We start from the raw sequence: 17,008 nt of genomic DNA, 5'->3' as shown, positions 1-17,008 counted from the left end.
GTAACTTCCAGCTGCTAGCTGTAACAGTAAACACCTCTCCCCTTTCCCTCCTATAAGTGGAGGGTTAGAGTTCCTTCAGTTTGGACCCTCAGTTGAGGATGACACGGAGCAGAGCTGCCTAGTCAACCTACAAACGGACATGCTGATGTTGATGTGTGAGAACTAGACCTGTGTTACTTCATGTGTGTGCATAGTTGCTCAGTTGTGTCCAACTCTTTGCGACCCCATGGACTGTATGTAGCCCACCATACTCCTCTGCCCATGGGGTTTTCCAGGCAAGAATACTGGAGTGGGTTGCCATTTCCTTCCATGGGGAATCTTCCTGACTCAGGGATCAAACCAGCAACTCTTATGTCTCCTATATTGCAAGCAGATTCTTTACCCGCTGAGCCATCATGGAAGCCCTTGTTACTTTAAGTTCCTGAAATTTGGAGATTATTTATAAATGTCATGTAACCCAGTCTATCTGAATTAATACAAGTAGAAAAAGCAAAGGACTGTTTTACAGGCACAGAGGTAAGCCTGTCTTGTACGAGTGTGGTGTGATACAAGTTCACCTGACTTAAGCTCTGGGGAGGTGGGGTGGGAACAGGGCTGAGGCAGGAAGACCAGCTCCCAAGAAGGGCCCATGAAGACTGTCTGGCAGCAAATTCTGAAGGACCTTGGATTAACAGCATGGAATAGATACTGTGATGGAAGGTGATAGTAACTGAGAGGATGAACCAGGGAGAATCTAGGTGGTGTTAAAGGAGGAAATCAGGTAGGGAACTTTTCCTGATGAACATGTTAAACATTTTCCCCCACTTCCTCGAAACAGACATTTAAAAAATTTGGTGAGAATTTTCCCAGCAATTGCATGCACAAGTAAACACTCATATAAACCAATTTTTAAAAAAATCAAATCAACTACATTCAATCTGCTGTTCAGAAAAAATTTTCCAGTTAATATCTTCACGGTTATTTTCTGAGTCATCTCAAAGAAATTTATCTCTTTTCTTTTTTTGGCAGCCCAGTATTCCACTGTATGGATGCACCAAATTATGAAGCTATTTCCCTGTTGACAGACATACAGTTTCACCATTACCTTATTGCAGTGACCAGATTGTGAATAATATCCATAGATTTTTGTCTTTTTTTCTACAGGCAGCCAGACCAGTTTTGCCCACCATTTTAATAGTGAAAAGTTTAGGCTGGGTAACAGGAACACAATCAGGCCATTGGAGGTGACAATTTTGGTTAGGGAGTGCCTGGTATGCCTTGATTACGCCCAGAAGAGTGTCTCAAACATAGTGGGTACCAATGAGCACCTGCTGAATGAATGAATGGACGGATGAATGAATCCACATCCAGGGTAGACCCTTACTGGGCCTTCCCTGCCCTCTCAGCATCTCCACCACTGACCTTAGGGCCAGCCTGGACGCTTTGCTGTGCGGTGCTATCCTGAACACTGTAGCATGCTTAGCAGCATCCTTTGCCTCTACCCACCAGATGCCATGAGCACAACCCAGTTGCAGCAACCAAAAATGTCTCCAAAAACTGCCAAATATTCCCTGGGGAAAATGTGCTCCCACTGATTTTCAATATGGACTGTTTTGTGTAAGAGTAAATGCCCTTTCTAAAACACAACTGACTCGGCAAAGGTTGATCCTACTTCTTGCCAATCCTGCCTCATTAAAATGCCCTTTCTTCCTGGATTTTCATATAGATTGCTGAATACCTTTTTCTGAGTTCAGATCTTATTCCTGACATCTTCACCATGAGTTAGGTCAATCTTCATTATATAGTATCATCATACATTGACATTATATACATATATATGTTATATACATTAATATATTAATGTATATATACATTAATGTTTATATATGTATATATATTATATACATATAATCCTCATTATACATTGTCTCATCACTGAATACCCTTCCTTGGAAGTACTTACCAAAGGTGAATCCTTACATTTATTTGAGAAATTACTAAATTAATCTATTTCCCTTCACTCAACTCCCTAGAGGGACTCATAAGTAAGAAGTTGGCATATCACATGTCAGTTCTTACTCATCATTTTTATATCTAGTGCCTAAAACAATTCCTGACACATAGTAGATGCTCAATGGGTGTTGGATGGATGGGTGGTTAAGATAGATGGATGGATGGGTGGGTGGGTGGATGAGAGCAAATTATCAGTCAACAAGGGCCACCCTAGGCTACAATGGGCTTCACCCATTTTTGCCCCTGTGCCTTCTAAAGCAATTATGAAAAATTATGTTATCTATACTCACATTTAAAAATTGATGCTAAATGGTCACCACCAAGTTCATATGGAATTAAGATAATAACTTCCAGCATATTATAAATATTGGATTTAAAAAATTAAACTCTGATATAATTCTTTAAATGTACCTATTAATCTATTGTTATTATTTCCAATATCCTCTACAACTTTCACAGTACTCTCCTTCAAATTCTAGGGATGGAAAAGAAAAATCTGTGAAATTTAAAATTGCCTTAATTAGTTATTGAAGGAAGTTGAGTTAAATTATTTAAGGAACCTTTTTGTCTGGGAACTTGGACCTGGAAATTTTCACATTTGGGGCTATGGCTCCTGAGTTAAGATTTGTGAAAAGTGAGGGGTATGCTTTCCAGTAAGGATAGGATTATTATGAACACAGACATTGTTCTCAGGCTAACCAGTTTTAGGAAAAGATACCTTATAAAATCTGGGAACCTGGAAACGGGTTCTCTAAAAATATTCTTTGGTGTGCCCATTGGAAAATCTTGAAGACCACCATTCAGGGGGTAATTCATACCAGTGGCCAGCAGAGGGAAGTATTGTACAAGCTGCTAGGCTCTATCTCCCTGGCTCTCAAGTTATCAGAGAGAAAGGGCAATTCACCTTGGATGCAGAGGGGACCACAGCTTGGGCAGTTCAGCCCAGTCCTTTCTGGTGTCTTGTGTTTGCACAGTGAATTATTCATAGGAAACTGGCTCCACAGAGAATGGAGGCCCAAGACTCTCCATCCTGCACCTCGAATCAGGGCCTGGGACTGTAAACCTTATTCTTTCTCCTCTTCAAGAACTGAGTTTGAGAAAAGAAATTGAGGAGTGAAGTCATGGATCTGAATCAAACGTGGGTTTTTGTTATTCTTATGAGATGAAAACAACAGTGAAATTTCAATGATTTATTGATTTAGGAGGCAGGGAGCAAAGTGACTGAAGTCAGCCAATGGGGCTGGGATCTCTCTTCTTGGCAAGCTCACCTTCCTGGCCTCTGCTTCTCTGGCTGTCAGATGGGAACAGGATTACCTTCTCCACAGAGCTGCTGTGAGGGTAAATGAGATAACGCGAGAAAAGAGCTCAGGATGGGAACGGCATTTTGCAAGGGCTCAAGAAATAACTGTGGTGATGGCGAAGATAATGATATGGAACTGGCATTTTGTCAGGCATGAGCGTTTCAGAGCTTCCCATTTAGGCCTGAAGAGGAAGAATCAGAAGTGAAAAAAACAAGCTATTTACATATTGTAAGTTTTACAAATCCAGGAGTTAGAAGCAGAAGCAGCCAAAGGAAACAGGCAGAATCAGAGATTCAGAGTTACAGCCTCGCTCCTCCATGTCACTCACAAGTGCCTTCCAGGGCTGAGGGCCCACCCAGTGTTGTAACAGGGTCTCTGTGTCTACAGCACTGTGTAGATGGTGGCTATACGTGTAGCCTCAGACATAGAAACAGTGACTTTGTTCATTGGATAGATCCTCTGTGAAACCTTAAAGGGTGGGGATGAATCGGTTGAAATAAAGTAGTAATTTAGACTCATTGCTCAGATATATTAAAAGTAAGGTTTAGAGCAAGCCCCGCCTCCCCCTCCTGCCTTACGTGGGGAAAGGTAACAGGGACAGTTCAGAGAGAGGCATGGAGACAAGTTGGATGGGATAACTGTCCTTTCACCTGGCAGCTGTCCAGCCCTCAAATAGCTCTTGTGTTTGGTCCAAAAATAAGATCACATGAGAAGGGGAGAAATAAATACGCAAGTATTCGTCCTTGGGCTTTCTGTGGGTCCACTAGCCGCTCTAGTAGGGCCCCAAGAGAGTGGCTTCACGCCGCACTCCGCTGCCTCCCTCCCCAGGCTCCGCAAGGCTGGGGAGACAACCTGGAACAGGGCGCGTGTGGTGTGTGGTCTGCACATAGCCCACCTCTGGGGGCTCCCCTGAGCTCCATACACATCAGAGAGGGAGCAAGAGAGGACACGCAGACCCAACCGTCTGGCCCCTAGGGGAATAAGGGCATCGCCTCCTTTGGTGAAGGCCACTCCCTTCTGATGGAGGATGGGAACTCCCTTCCTCCCGCAGAGGCCTGCCTGCTGCAGTCCTGCTAGGACAGTGTGGACGCTGTAGGCTGCCGCAGCTGCTAGCACCCCAGAAAGAAAGCGCCCCAGAGTCAAAGCAGCGGTGAGTACATTCGTTTCTCCAAGGGGCTCAGATTACTGTGGACTTTCTGCTTGACTTCAGGCTTTTGCTCTGCTTGAATGCTCTCCCCCACCCTCTTCTCCCTGACCTCAGTCAGTGGCAGGCTCGAGTCTATGTGATGGATGCTGGACTGAAACATTCCTTGTACTCCCCTCTCTCATTCAGACACTAGCTAGATTCCGGAAAGAACTGGGTGAGTTGAATTCTTAGCAGGGAAGCAGGAAAGGGCTGCTACCAAGTGAATTATCTTTGCTGAGATTCAAGAAGATATTTCCCAGAAAATCATTAACAAATCCCATTACGGTAATGTTAATGCTTAGTTGTTGTTTTTTGTTTTTTAAAAGCTCTGCATCAAATAGGAAATAAAAAAAGAAAAGATGCCAGCTGATTCCTTGTAATTGGGCAAAAGGGAAGAACACAAATGAGATCGAAAAGCATCTGCAGAGTTTCCCTTCCCCTCACCTCCTCCCTATCTCCTGACGTCTTGGAACCCTGCAAAATACACTTAACAGATCCAAAAATTCTTCTCTTTGGAAAAAAGCAAGGGTTTGGGGGGGAACTGCTCTGTAAGCAGAGTCAAGGGAAGAAGAAGAAAGACGTTTTTTCAGAGTCTTGTGTTCTCTTCTTAATGTCTCTGCCTCCCAAGCACGTGACATGTACCTGTGCCTGTTTGGAGGTACAGAGAGATGTCTTCATCGCTTGCACGCACATACTGTTCTTCCTTGACACAGCTCTTGACTATGAATGCTATGTTAAGGGTAAGCCAACAAAATGCTGGTGGGAACAAGATAAATCCTTGAATAAATCTAGATTCTTTGAGTGACAACGGGCTGAAATCCAATTTGAAGAGACTTACACAAAAAAAGAAAGAGGAGGGGTGGAAATGTTTTACTCATGTAACTGAAACGGCCACAGTTTTGATTTGGTAGGATCCAGGTGTTCAGACGATGGTGTCCTGAATCTGTCTCAGAGTCTCTATTTCTTGCTTTGCATCCTTGGATCATTCCATTTCCAGGAAGACCCACCCATCATGGTAGAGGATGGCTCCCAGCAGCTCGGGGCTGATACCCTACTGGTACAGCTGCCCTGCAAGAATGGGTGCTGTCCTTTCCCAAGAGTTCTAGCTGGGATCTCATTTCACTGAACCAGTGTGGGAACTGTGTCCAGCCATGCCACAGGGGTATAGTCATCACCATCCAAAACCAAATGACCTGAAAGCAACGAAAGGCTGGTCCCAAAACAAGAAGGGGTCTGGATGCAGGACGGCTAGGGTCAACAGTTACCACTTTGTACTGCTTTTTTGGTGACCATTCAGATTAAGAGCCAAAACTCCTCCAACATAGCCCCTCCTCTTTCCTCCCTCTTAAGAGTTCACAAAAATGTATAAGTGACAGAAAGTCTCATAGAAAAGATAATTAATAGAACAGGTGACTAAAAGATCCCATGGTATGCCATCCCTAGAGACTCCTGGGAATGGGAAAGACATTGGAAGGCTTGTCTCTGGCTCAGTCCCCAGACCACCCACCATGCCCAGAACCACTGGACCCCCAACCTGGCTGTGCTCACAGGGGTCTCCCTTTCCCCTCACCCACCCTTGTCCACTTCTGCCTCCCTCTGCTCTGCTCTGCTGATGGGAACCCATCTTGCCTCTCAAAGGCTGGCCTCTGAAGTGCCTTCCCTCCGACACCTCATCTGGCCCATCCGACCTTCTCTGTTCCTCTCTTCTCTGAGCTGGGGCAGTGCTGACCCTCAGCATTCCATCACTGTTTACCTGCTCTTTAAGAGCTGCATGTATCTTCGTTTCTCTCCCAACTTGAATTCTATATTCCTGGGGAAAATTAAGTTTCATCCCCAGCCCTACCTGCTGTGTCTAACACATATTAGGTGCTTCCAATTAGTAAAAATAAATAAAAATAAAAACAGCCTCCCTGAATAGCTTGGAGGGGTTTCCCTGGTGGCTCAGTTGGTGAAGAATCCACCTGCAGAGTGGGAGACCTAGGTTCGATCCCTGGGTTGGGAAGATCTCCTGCAGAAGAGAAAGGCTACCCACTCGAGTATTCTGGCCTGGAGAATTCCATGGACTGTATAGTCCATTGGGTTGCAAAGAGCTGGACAAGACTGAGCAACTTTCACTTTGTCACTAAATAGCTTAGAGAGGATGGTTAGATTACTTGAGATCCTTCATTCTTATTTTGCAAGTAATATAATAACTATGACAAACACTGACAGAGCTCTGATAGACTAGAGACCCTATGGGCATCTTCTCAGTAAGTCCCCACACTGACCCTGTGAAGTAAGTACCACTATTATCCAGACATTTACTTTAGTCTCAGAGAACTTAGTCACTTGTCCTAGATCAGTCAGCTAGTAAGTGGTGGTCTGGAAGTTAGAGCCCAAGCAAGCCTGCCATCTTGTTTCCTATTAAACTCATTAATTCCCTGTTTATCGATAGCACTTTCTGCTGCCTGATTTTAAAGAGTGAAGGGCACAGGCGATTGGTCAGAGACCATGAGGAAGCTCAAATATTTTAGCCTCCTCTCCTGCCACCTGTGCTCCCAGTGCCTCTACAGGGGGGTCTTTATTAGACTGTATCCAGGGGTGAGGGGTCATACCCTTACCCAAGAGCCAACAAGAAGGTCAAGGGTACAGGAATTTTACAAAAGGAGGTACTTTTATTAGAGTAGTCTCTGGGAAAATGTTAGCTGGAGGGTGGGCTTTAGAATTTGTTTGCTGATCTGGCTGCCCATCACTGAGCAAGGCCCTGACCTTTCTCCTGCCCTCTGAGCAGGGTGACCAAGCCAGGGCCTCCTGCAGAGGGTGGTCTGAAGGATTTAGAATGCAACCAAATTCAGATCGCAGAGGAAACCCAAATCTCAAGTAAACAGTATCTGTTTATACTCTCTGTGCCTCTGCACTCACCCACTGGCCTCTTGGCTGATGCCGTCACCTGTGGTGCTGGGGAGCCCCTGCCTGGCCTGAGGGTATCTTGTTTCTCTGATACACAGGAACCTACTCCTGTGGGATAGTATCTTCTCAAGAGCAGATCCTACTGGGTTTATGTCATTAATCCTCACAGTATCCCTGAGAGGATCAGAGAGCTGGCTTCCTCACAAGTGAGGCTCAGTGAGATGAAGTCACACCCCCAATTACACAGAAGCAAGGAGGGCTCAAACTCAGGGCAGAGGAGTTCTGAAGTCCTTAGGATACCAGCCTTCTTGCTTCCCCAAGTGATCATGATAGAACAAAACAAAAACCAAAAGAATTATATAAGTTAAGTAAAATGTTTTGGGTAAATCTTTAAGAGAAAAACCTTTACTAGACTCAAGAGAAATAAAAACATGTTAACACGAAAATTTGGACACCACACATTCACAGCACCATAAGTCTTGATATCTAAACAGAGGAAACAAGCCAAATACCCTTTAACTGATGGACGAATAAAATGGGACACATCCATACACATGAAATACTCGGCAATAAAAAGGAATGGCATTCTGATAAATATGAATCAGGCTACAATACGGATAAGCCTTACAGACGTTATGCTTTTTAAGGAAAAGAAACCCATACTATGTGATCCCATTTATACGAAATGGCCAGAACAGGAAAATCTAGAGAGACAGAGAGTAGACCGGTGGTTGTGTGGGCCTGGCGGGAGTGGGGAGGGGATGACGAATGACTGCTAATGGGTGTGAGGGTTTCTTTGGGAGATGACAAAAGTGTTCTAAGTTAGAAAGTGGAGACGGTTGCACCACTTTGGGAATATGCTAAAACCACTTAACTGCACACTTTAAATGGATGAACTGGATGATATGTGAACTATATCTCAATAAAAATCTCTCAAAAAAAAAAAAAAAAACCCAAACCATGGCTAATGAAATAATTAACGAAGTGACAAAATGGCTTTGTTGAAGGATGTAGTCTTACCCTGTCTGCTCTGATAAGCTTATGTCTCATCCCACTGAGCTTGGCTATAGGTCCCCCAGACAATTCAAGTGGAAAAAATATAGATGGAAGACATAGGATGCAGATTTCTCCCTGGAATTTAGACTAGATGGATCGTATTCTCCTCTTTCTTGTAAAGATCATTTTAAGTTTTATGGAATCAATCTCACTACTCTATTTTTGTTTCTGGGTTTCAAAATATGCTTCAAAAAGCATTCTCCAACCTAAGATGGGAAATCTTATTACCTAGTGATGTCCTCTAATGCTGTCCTCTAAGGTTTGTCTCATTACATTTAATAAATTTTTATTCATCGGGAATTTAACAAATTGAGGATCCAGGTTGTCTTTGTTTTGCCAAGTACATAGCCAATGATTAGATCAGGAGTTTTTAAATTTTGGATCAAAATGGATTTGAGGTATCTTGTAACTTCCTGAAATTCAATATGAAAATATGTGTGTGTGTGTGTGCGTGTGTGTGTGTGTTGTATATATTGCAATGCACTGAGGTGTAAGCCAAGTCAATAGGATAGTTGTTAAACAAATACAGGGGAGGCCTGAGTACTTACCCACAGGGAAAGTACTCTGTCACATGTCAAGCGAGAATCCCACCACCTTTGGCTTTGAGGTGTTACTAAGGCAAAGAACAATAAATGCCTCTCACTGGTTCCCCCGGACCTGTAACACTTTAGGTTTCTAATCATCTGCTGACAAATGAATGGAGCTAATACATCACTTTAGCTGACAGAACTTGGAGCCCTCCTATCACAAAGAATTGGAGGTTTATAGTCCAGTAAATATAAATGATAAACTGAAAATAAAACTGCCATTCCAAACAAAGTAGCAGATCCTTCTGTGCAGACTTGTGTATTCACATAATAAATGTATAAGCAACACCCACCGTGTAGCTGGCACTGTGCAGACTGTGGTTCTCAAAGTCTGGCCCATGGGCCAGCAGCCTCAGGATCGCCTGGAGCTTGTCAGACATGCAAACTCCCAGGCCCACTCCAGGCCTTCTGAAGAGAAACTCTGGAGTTGAGGCCCAGTCATCTGTGACTGTGATACACATTCAAATGTGAGAACCCTTGGTCTAGGTACTGGAAATATAAGGCTGAACAGACAAATAAAATCCCTGGCTCTTCTCATGGACATTACATTTTAGTGTGTGTGTCAGGAGGACACACAAATAAGTCAACAAATAACTGAACATGATAATTCTCAGATAGTAATAAGATCTATGAAGGAAAAGAAAGATCGATGAGAGGCTAATTTAGAACAGGTGGTCAGGGAGGAGGGTCTGAAGTGAGACTAGAATGATGAGGAAGAGACAGCCATGTAAAGAATCGAGGGGCAGAAAAGAAATCCACGCACTTCAGGGGGAGGGCACGGGAAGTGTAAAGGCCCTGCGGCAGGACCACACGTGGCTTGTATGAGGAGCAAGAGGCTGGAGCACAGTGAGAAACGTATCAGGGACGGACCTGAAGGTGCCGGTGGTGACAGCGAGCTTAGCTCTTGTTCTTAGTGCCAGAGAAAGGCACTGGGCAGTTCTGTTCAAATAGAAACACAATCCCATTTACCTTTTAGCAGGATTCCTCTGGAATGAACTGTAGAGGGTAATGGCAGAAGCAGGGAAGTCAGCAAGGAGGTACGGCAACAAGCCAGGCAAGGAACACTGGCTCCTGGATAGACCAGACCTACATGCAAAGATCTAGTATTAGGTGAAAAACAAACAATGCAGGACCGTCTGCCTAGTAAATCACTTTTAAACAATACACTCAGGTGTATAAAGACATTTTTTCCCTTCAAAGGATCCAGAAAAAAAGTGAATAATGATTATCTTTGGGAAGAAGGGGGTTAGTGAGGGTCATTTTGTGCCTCTCTGTATACTGTACATTTTTTATATATACACAAAGCATTCCTTTTATTTAAAGATAAAATATTTTAAAGTAAAATTGAAAAGCTGAGATCGAGGAAAACATTGACTAGGCAATGGGTACCAGTATCAGAAAAAGAAAGCCTGCTTCTCATGGGTGTGACCCTCTCCAAGCATCCTCTCCTGTAGTCGCTGAGAGCCAGGCCGACAAACAGGGCCTAGTTCCTGCTCTTGGGTCACACTGAGATTTGAGCAAGGCACCTTCCCACTGGAGAACCTCTGGACCCCGCTTCCGTCCTGTAGCTCTGGTCGTGTTTGTGTCTGTTGGGTCTCCTTGGGCAGCTAATACAATTTCCTGTGAAGGTCTGCTGTGTTTCCCTGTGGCCTGTTTGTCAAATTGCTTCCCTCCGTCATCTCGGCACTGGTTCACCAGGAGGCCAGCGTGCCCTTCATTTAATTGCATGATTGAGCATAAACAGAAGGAAATACTTTGCTGTGGGGAGAGAGACAGGCAGGCAGCATCTGATTTCTCCTGTCAGCTGATTAGGATTTTTTGAGTCCAAACAAGGTCAAACGAGATTAGAAAGAAAATACAGTGTCCGGTATGCGTTTCATATAACTGCATTGTTTATGTAAACAGGATGAATGACAGGGAAACTTTAAAGCAAATATTGAACATCAGCCTCAAGACTCAGAGACAAGAAGCCAGGGCTTATGTGTTATGACGGGAGAGAAAGAAAATTTATTTCCTGTGGACATTTGGAGTCCTGTTGAATCTATCATGCTCTGATTCCTCTCATGTTGGTGCAGTTAAAAAGTGATAGTTTTATGTCTGATTTTCAGAGGCACTGAACACAGAATAAGAAAAAATTATAGAAATGCCACATTTTACTTTTCCTGTCCTTCTAAAGCTCTTATAAGAGGTTTAGAACCACTTTCTGTAATAGCAACTGCTGAAGTGCTTGGTAGTAAGTCAATCTCTCAGGTCAGGGAAGGAAAAATCTCAGCTCCAGTACCAGCCACAACATTATAGACAGGGCTGATTCTGGCCAAGGCCACACCTCTGTGGATAAACCTACCAGCCTTCTACTTGGATTTTTGTTGGTCCTCCAAATCTGTCATTTTCTTGTTTTCTCAGACCTACCCTCTGTAGTGCTAGTAAGTGCACATGTGAAGTTTTAATTACTTCACAACCTTAAATGGTTTTAATGGCATTGAAAGTGGCCTCAGAGCTTTGAAGGACACTATGGTTTCTGTTACTTACTCTCTACAGGATCTAGTGGCTTGTGAATGCTTATCAAGAGGCTTTGACAGCTATTATTTCCATGGACTATTTCCTAGCCCAGAGCTAGGGGGCTGGCTGTTCTGAGGCCAGACTTTTAAACTAGAAAACCTCCCATTCTTTACCACGCTAAATAACAGAAGGGCCAACATTTCATACCTCATGATTCCATGCATCTGAATATATATTATTTAAAAGATAAATCTAGGTATGATATATATACACAATGGAATACTATGAAGACACAAAAAGGAATGAAATAATGCCATAAGCAGCAACATGGATGGAACTAGAAATTATCATTCTAAGTAGACTCAATCAGAAGGAGAAAGACAAACACCATATACCACTTACATGTGGAATCTAAAATACGGCACAAAGGAACCTACCTATGAAACAGAAACAGACTCACAGGCAGAGAACAGGCTTGTGGTTGCTGTGGGGAAGGGGAGGAGGGAGAGGGATGCAGTGGGAGGCTGGAGTTGTAGCAGATGCAAACTATTGTATACAGAATGGATAAACAACAAGTCCTATTGTATGGCACAGGGAACTATATTCAATATCCTGTGATAAACCATAATGAAAGGAATATGAAAAAGGATATGTGTGTATGTGTGTGTATATATATGTATATAAAACGGAATCACTGTTGTACAGCAGAAATTAACACAATATTGTAAATAAACTATAATAAATTTTTTTAAAGATAAATCTATACACTTGACATGGAAATTGAAACAAATATGGAACTTGAGAGATGTTAAATTAAAACATTAAAAATTCAGTATTGAGGAGAATTACGTTAAGCACTTTAAGGAACTGAGAAATCATGATTTCCCAGTATTTGGACAGGAACACTGCCAAACGACACCTGAGAGTAGTAAGTTAATGGGTTTACATCAGTAGCTAGGGATTGCACTTGCCTATGTCTGCCTAGGAACTCTGTGGTTTTTTGGCTTTTTTTCCTTAATAGCATTTGATGACTAGATGTAATGAAGAAACAGCACTAAAATAATGACTTACACTTGCATTCACACACTTACTGGTGTTTGAGGTGTTGTCACACATTTGGGCACATTTGATTGTCACCATAATCACAGCAGCTTGCAGGGAAGATTTAGGGTGCTTCCTAACTTTACCTCCTATCATTCCTTCATCTATGATCTAGAAGGTCCTTCAGAATTGTGCAGATGCTTAAGAAGATTACTATTTTTTTTAAAGCAAATTTTAAATTTTGTCAAAAGGACCTTTGACAGTTCACTGACGTTCCTGTTAATAAAGTTTAGAAAAATCAATTATTCCTGTACCTCTCAAGTTCCTTTTAGCAGAGCTGTGCTTCATCCATTATCAGAGTTATGCTTGTCTGTGCTTCTAATTCTTTGTCGCAGGAGGTGAGCTTTTCTGAGCTCCTTCCTTCAGAGGCACATGAAGTTTCCCTGATGACTTTGGAGAACAGTTTTCCATCTCCACCTTCCCAGAGGAGGGAGAAACCAGCGAATATATTTCTAGTTCCAACAGGTCAATTTGTACCTCCTATCTGAATCACCAGGTGGGCAGGCTTGTATGCATGTACGCACATACACACACTCTCTCTCAGTGACACCTCCCAGGCTCAAATGCCTGCATCAGGAACAGGACTCTTTGTCAATTCTAGGAAACTATTAATCATGTTTCCATTTGGTCTCTTCAGAGATACCTCCTGATCCATAGCCTTTCAATCCAGGTTCATTCCTCATGTTGTAGCCAAAAGTCATTCATACAAGCAGCTTCCCCTCTTCCTTACCCCATCCTGGCCAGGGGCGCAAAGATGATGCCCGTGGTCCACTGAAGAAACCCCACCTGATGATTTGCTTAGTTCAGCAGGGACAGGTTTGACTACTGGTGAGAAAGGGCAGAAATATTCTCTCTGCAGCCCCTCCCCAGCTCTAAACTGCATGGCCATTGCCTCGAGTGGCTTTGCAAAACAGGGACAGACAGACAGACAGACATCTACACCCTGTGCAGAGAGGCCAGAAGTCAGAACAGAAAAGGATTCCTTTTCATCCAGCAGTCTTCTGATTGCAGAGGAGTGTCTCTGAGCCATGACCTGCTGTTTCCCTGCCAACTGAGGCCTCAAAATAAACAGGAATCTGCCCAGACGGGCTAGTAGTCCATTCAGTGCAGCCATTTGCCCCAAGACAAACCACGTTAAAATAACACCCAGGAGAGCTGCCGCCGCTGTCTGCTGTCTCTTTCTCCCTTCCCCGCTGGCCATGAGCTCTGTGTCCCTGGGCCTGCTGTTGGTTGCCCAAGGCTAGGGGTACTCCGTGTGCACCCCTGTGGGCAGGGTCGGTGCAGGCAGCTGTCTAAAGGCTGGTCCCCTCTGCCGATCAAAACGGGGCTGGAGAGAGACCTACAGGCTGCACGCTCAGCCCCCTGCCTGCCTCCCTGCTTCCCACACAGCCCTGCAGGACTGGGAGCCGGCTCTGGAGTACGGTGTTTGGAGGCGGACCAGCAACCTGATGTACATGCCACGGCCCGTCCCCTCTCCCCACACAGAGCTGCAGTCACCGGGAGGTGCAGAGAGCCAGCTTGGGGCTGCTGGAGAAGCAGTCGCAGCACACTGACAGTGACAACGCAGGGCGGATGAGACTGAGAGGATCCTCTTTCCCTTCGACTGGAGAGGAAAAGCCCTCAGCCTGCAAGCTGTTCAGGTAGGAATCAGGGTTTCTACTCTTGGGAGCAGAAAGCAGGTTATATACATCCAGTGCTGAGGTAGAGAGAGAGAGAGAGACAGTGTGTGTGTGTGTGTGTGTGTGTGTCTGTCTGTCTGTCTGAGTGCAAGTATAAGGCTTCTTGGGAAAAAAAAGAAAGGCTGGCTAATATCACAGACATGTAAAAAATAGTACCTGGAGTGCAGAGCCTGTGAGAATAGTCATGCAGCGTGCTTCCTCCTGTGTCTTCATCCCCCACTGCCGGCCATGAGGACCAGAGGGAGCAGAAGGCTCTCATTCACTAAAACCTTTGTGGTTTGGCAGGACTCTGTGGCCATACTGAGCATGGCTAGCATTATTTTGCTTGTCACATTCACCCTCTTAAGTAGCCTGGAAATTCAGCCGTCTTAGCAACCCTGTCTACTGGGTGGGCACCTTAGAATTAGTCAACATTTTGATATAAATATTAGGCTGAAATATGCAATTAACTGAGTATGCTTGAGAGGGTGGGATTCCAATGGCCCCACTGGTCACCTGGATTACTTCCTACCATCCTTCTAATCCTCTCTGAAAATCACACTGTCATCTCAGTGCCCCTCCAGATAGGCACCGGCAGAGAGGGAACGGGAATGGCTAGCCACTGGGCACATTCTCTGGCACTGATGCTATCCACACCCACATCACCATTACATGCTGAAAGTATGCAAGGCTTCTAGATAGAACATTCGAAAAATCCTTAAAAAATCAAGGACCCTTTTTTCAAGAGGGCACACACCTATCTATCAGGTGCAAGAGCTCGCTCTGTGCTCTCTCCAGTTGTTTAAATCCACCCCCACCTTCCTGCTGTGGTGACTAGTACTCTCTCTTTCACTTGCTCTAAGGATACAATTGTTCATGACTTAGCTCCACGAACACCGGTGGGTGGACACAAGCATCCGGGTTCTGACTGAGGGTGACCCAGCCCAGTGGTGGCAAAGGGTTAGGGAGAAACCAGCTAAGCTGAGTGGTGTCTAGCAAAGTGGCTGTCTGGGTGAATGAGTGTGGATTTTGGTGGAGACTGTGATTCACAGTCACAAACTTCCTTTGTTTTCTTTGTGTTGGTCATTGAGGGCTCTGAAGGAAATTCCCCTTTTGAGATCATGTATCTGAAGGCAAATTTGCCAGATCTGCTGCCAAGGGCAATGGGTAGACTCAGGGAAACTGTTTTCTATTGATGCTGCCTTTTTAGCATGAAGAAAAGGATTTGCAAATGTATTATTATATCAAAAGCAAAGTTAACACAAAAGAACTAAGGAAGAAGACACTGAGTTACTTATAAACTTCCTCCCAGACCTGGTGTGCACATATGTATATACGCCTGGCCAGCTTCCAAAAAGGATTCGAGGAGGAAGTATCCAGTTGATTAAGTGGCTTGATTTCACAGGCAGGCAGCACAAACTCTGATGATGAATTTCCATGGTGACAGTGGACAGACACCTATACGCTCCATCTACACCCAGAGAAGGGATGTCTGATGCCGAGACAGAGATGTGTTTGCTCATTCTGCTGATGTGCATCCTGTGCATCCTGAATAAACGGTTAAGGATCGTGGAGCTGCTACCCACTGCGCCAGCTTCCAGCAGTCAGGGACTATACGGAGGGGAAGGCACACCCCTTCCACGTCATCAAATAGGCAGTGCTTGGCTAATGAAATACTCCTTGATTTAAGCTCCTGGAAAGATAATCTGCAGCCATTCGGGCTACAGACATACCCTGTTTCAGGTAAATCTAACAACTATCCATGACATATAAAGTACAGGTGAATGACTATTTTTCCTTAAGAAAAGTATCACTCATCAAGTCCATCAAATACTGTGGCAAGGTGTCCCATGGGACTGGATCCAGCCTAGCCAACCATAGAGAAAGGCGGGGGCTTAACTGGGTGGGCAGGTAAGGGCGAATGAACCTGGGCTGACAGGATGTCCAACTCAGCTGGGAGGTAAAGGAGTCCACAGGAACAAGGACAAGCATCTGGCCTACAGCAGGAGAAGAGGGAAGAGGAGGAGGGCAATTACCTTGATTCCTAAATGTTACCACTTAAGAGAGGCCAGCAGAACAGAAGCTAAGAACAGACTCTGCAGGTAGGAAGAAGCCAGGGTTCAAATTCAGACTCTGACACTTACTAGTCCTGTGACCTTGTGCCTTAGTCTTCTCATCTATAAAATGGGGCAATAAAGTACTAGCCTTATAATTGAAAGGCTCAAATGAGTAAATGCTCTTAGCTCAGTGGCTGGTTTATAGTGAGCAAAATTTAAGTATCTGTTGTTGTTGTTATTATCATTATTGAAAGGTGAGTTCTGAAAAGGCTGCTCATAAGTCCCTTTGTTCCAAGGTCCAAGTGACTCTCTGTGTGACCACCAGTGCCACCTTTTGGGAAACAGAGATGCTTTTGCTTGGTGTGGTGTTTTGCTTACATTTCTGAGCTTTTAGAATAGAAAGAATAGCACTGAAACATGTATATTATCATATGTGAACCAGATCGCCAGTCCAGGTTCAGTGCATGAGACAGGGTACTCAGGGCTGGTACACTGGGATGACCCAGAGGGATGGGATGGGGAGGAAGGTGGGAGGAGGTTTCAGGAAGTGGAACACTTGTAAACCCATGGCTGATTCATGTCAATGTATGGCAAAACCACTATAATATTGTAAAGTAATTAGCCTCCAATTGAAATTAAAAAAAAAAAAAAAAGAATAGAGGAGCTTCTGTGCTGGTGGCCA

The 17,008-nt window shown here is 44.2% G+C and overlaps 1 protein-coding gene and 1 long non-coding RNA gene across 6 annotated transcripts in view; one reads left to right on the top strand and one right to left on the bottom strand.

Annotated features, from left to right (window-relative positions):
* The window catches only part of LOC133251414 (uncharacterized), a 61,308-nt gene that overhangs the window by 32,202 nt on the left and 12,098 nt on the right, over positions 1–17,008 (bottom strand). The window contains exon 2 of the long non-coding RNA XR_009737611.1: positions 9,981–10,097. This is a non-coding gene — a long non-coding RNA (uncharacterized LOC133251414). The remainder of the gene's footprint in view (positions 1–9,980; positions 10,098–17,008) is intronic.
* Positions 4,024–17,008, top strand: part of FGF1 (fibroblast growth factor 1) — a 106,978-nt gene continuing 93,993 nt past the window's right edge. For 2 of the 5 annotated variants that reach the window (XM_061423832.1, XM_061423824.1), the window contains exons 1-2: positions 4,034–4,443; positions 14,097–14,251. The gene's annotated coding sequence lies outside the window, so the exon portion shown is untranslated. Of the gene's footprint in view, positions 4,444–14,000; positions 14,252–17,008 lie in introns of all 5 variants that reach the window. The other 3 variants (XM_061423833.1, XM_061423825.1, XM_061423826.1) reach the window with 3 other exon arrangements.

This window comes from Bos javanicus, chromosome 7 (assembly GCF_032452875.1).
Source record: "Bos javanicus breed banteng chromosome 7, ARS-OSU_banteng_1.0, whole genome shotgun sequence".
NCBI classification, from domain to species: domain Eukaryota; kingdom Metazoa; phylum Chordata; class Mammalia; order Artiodactyla; family Bovidae; genus Bos; species Bos javanicus.
Note: the sequence above shows the minus strand (reverse complement) of the source record. Positions and strands in the feature narration are given on the sequence as shown.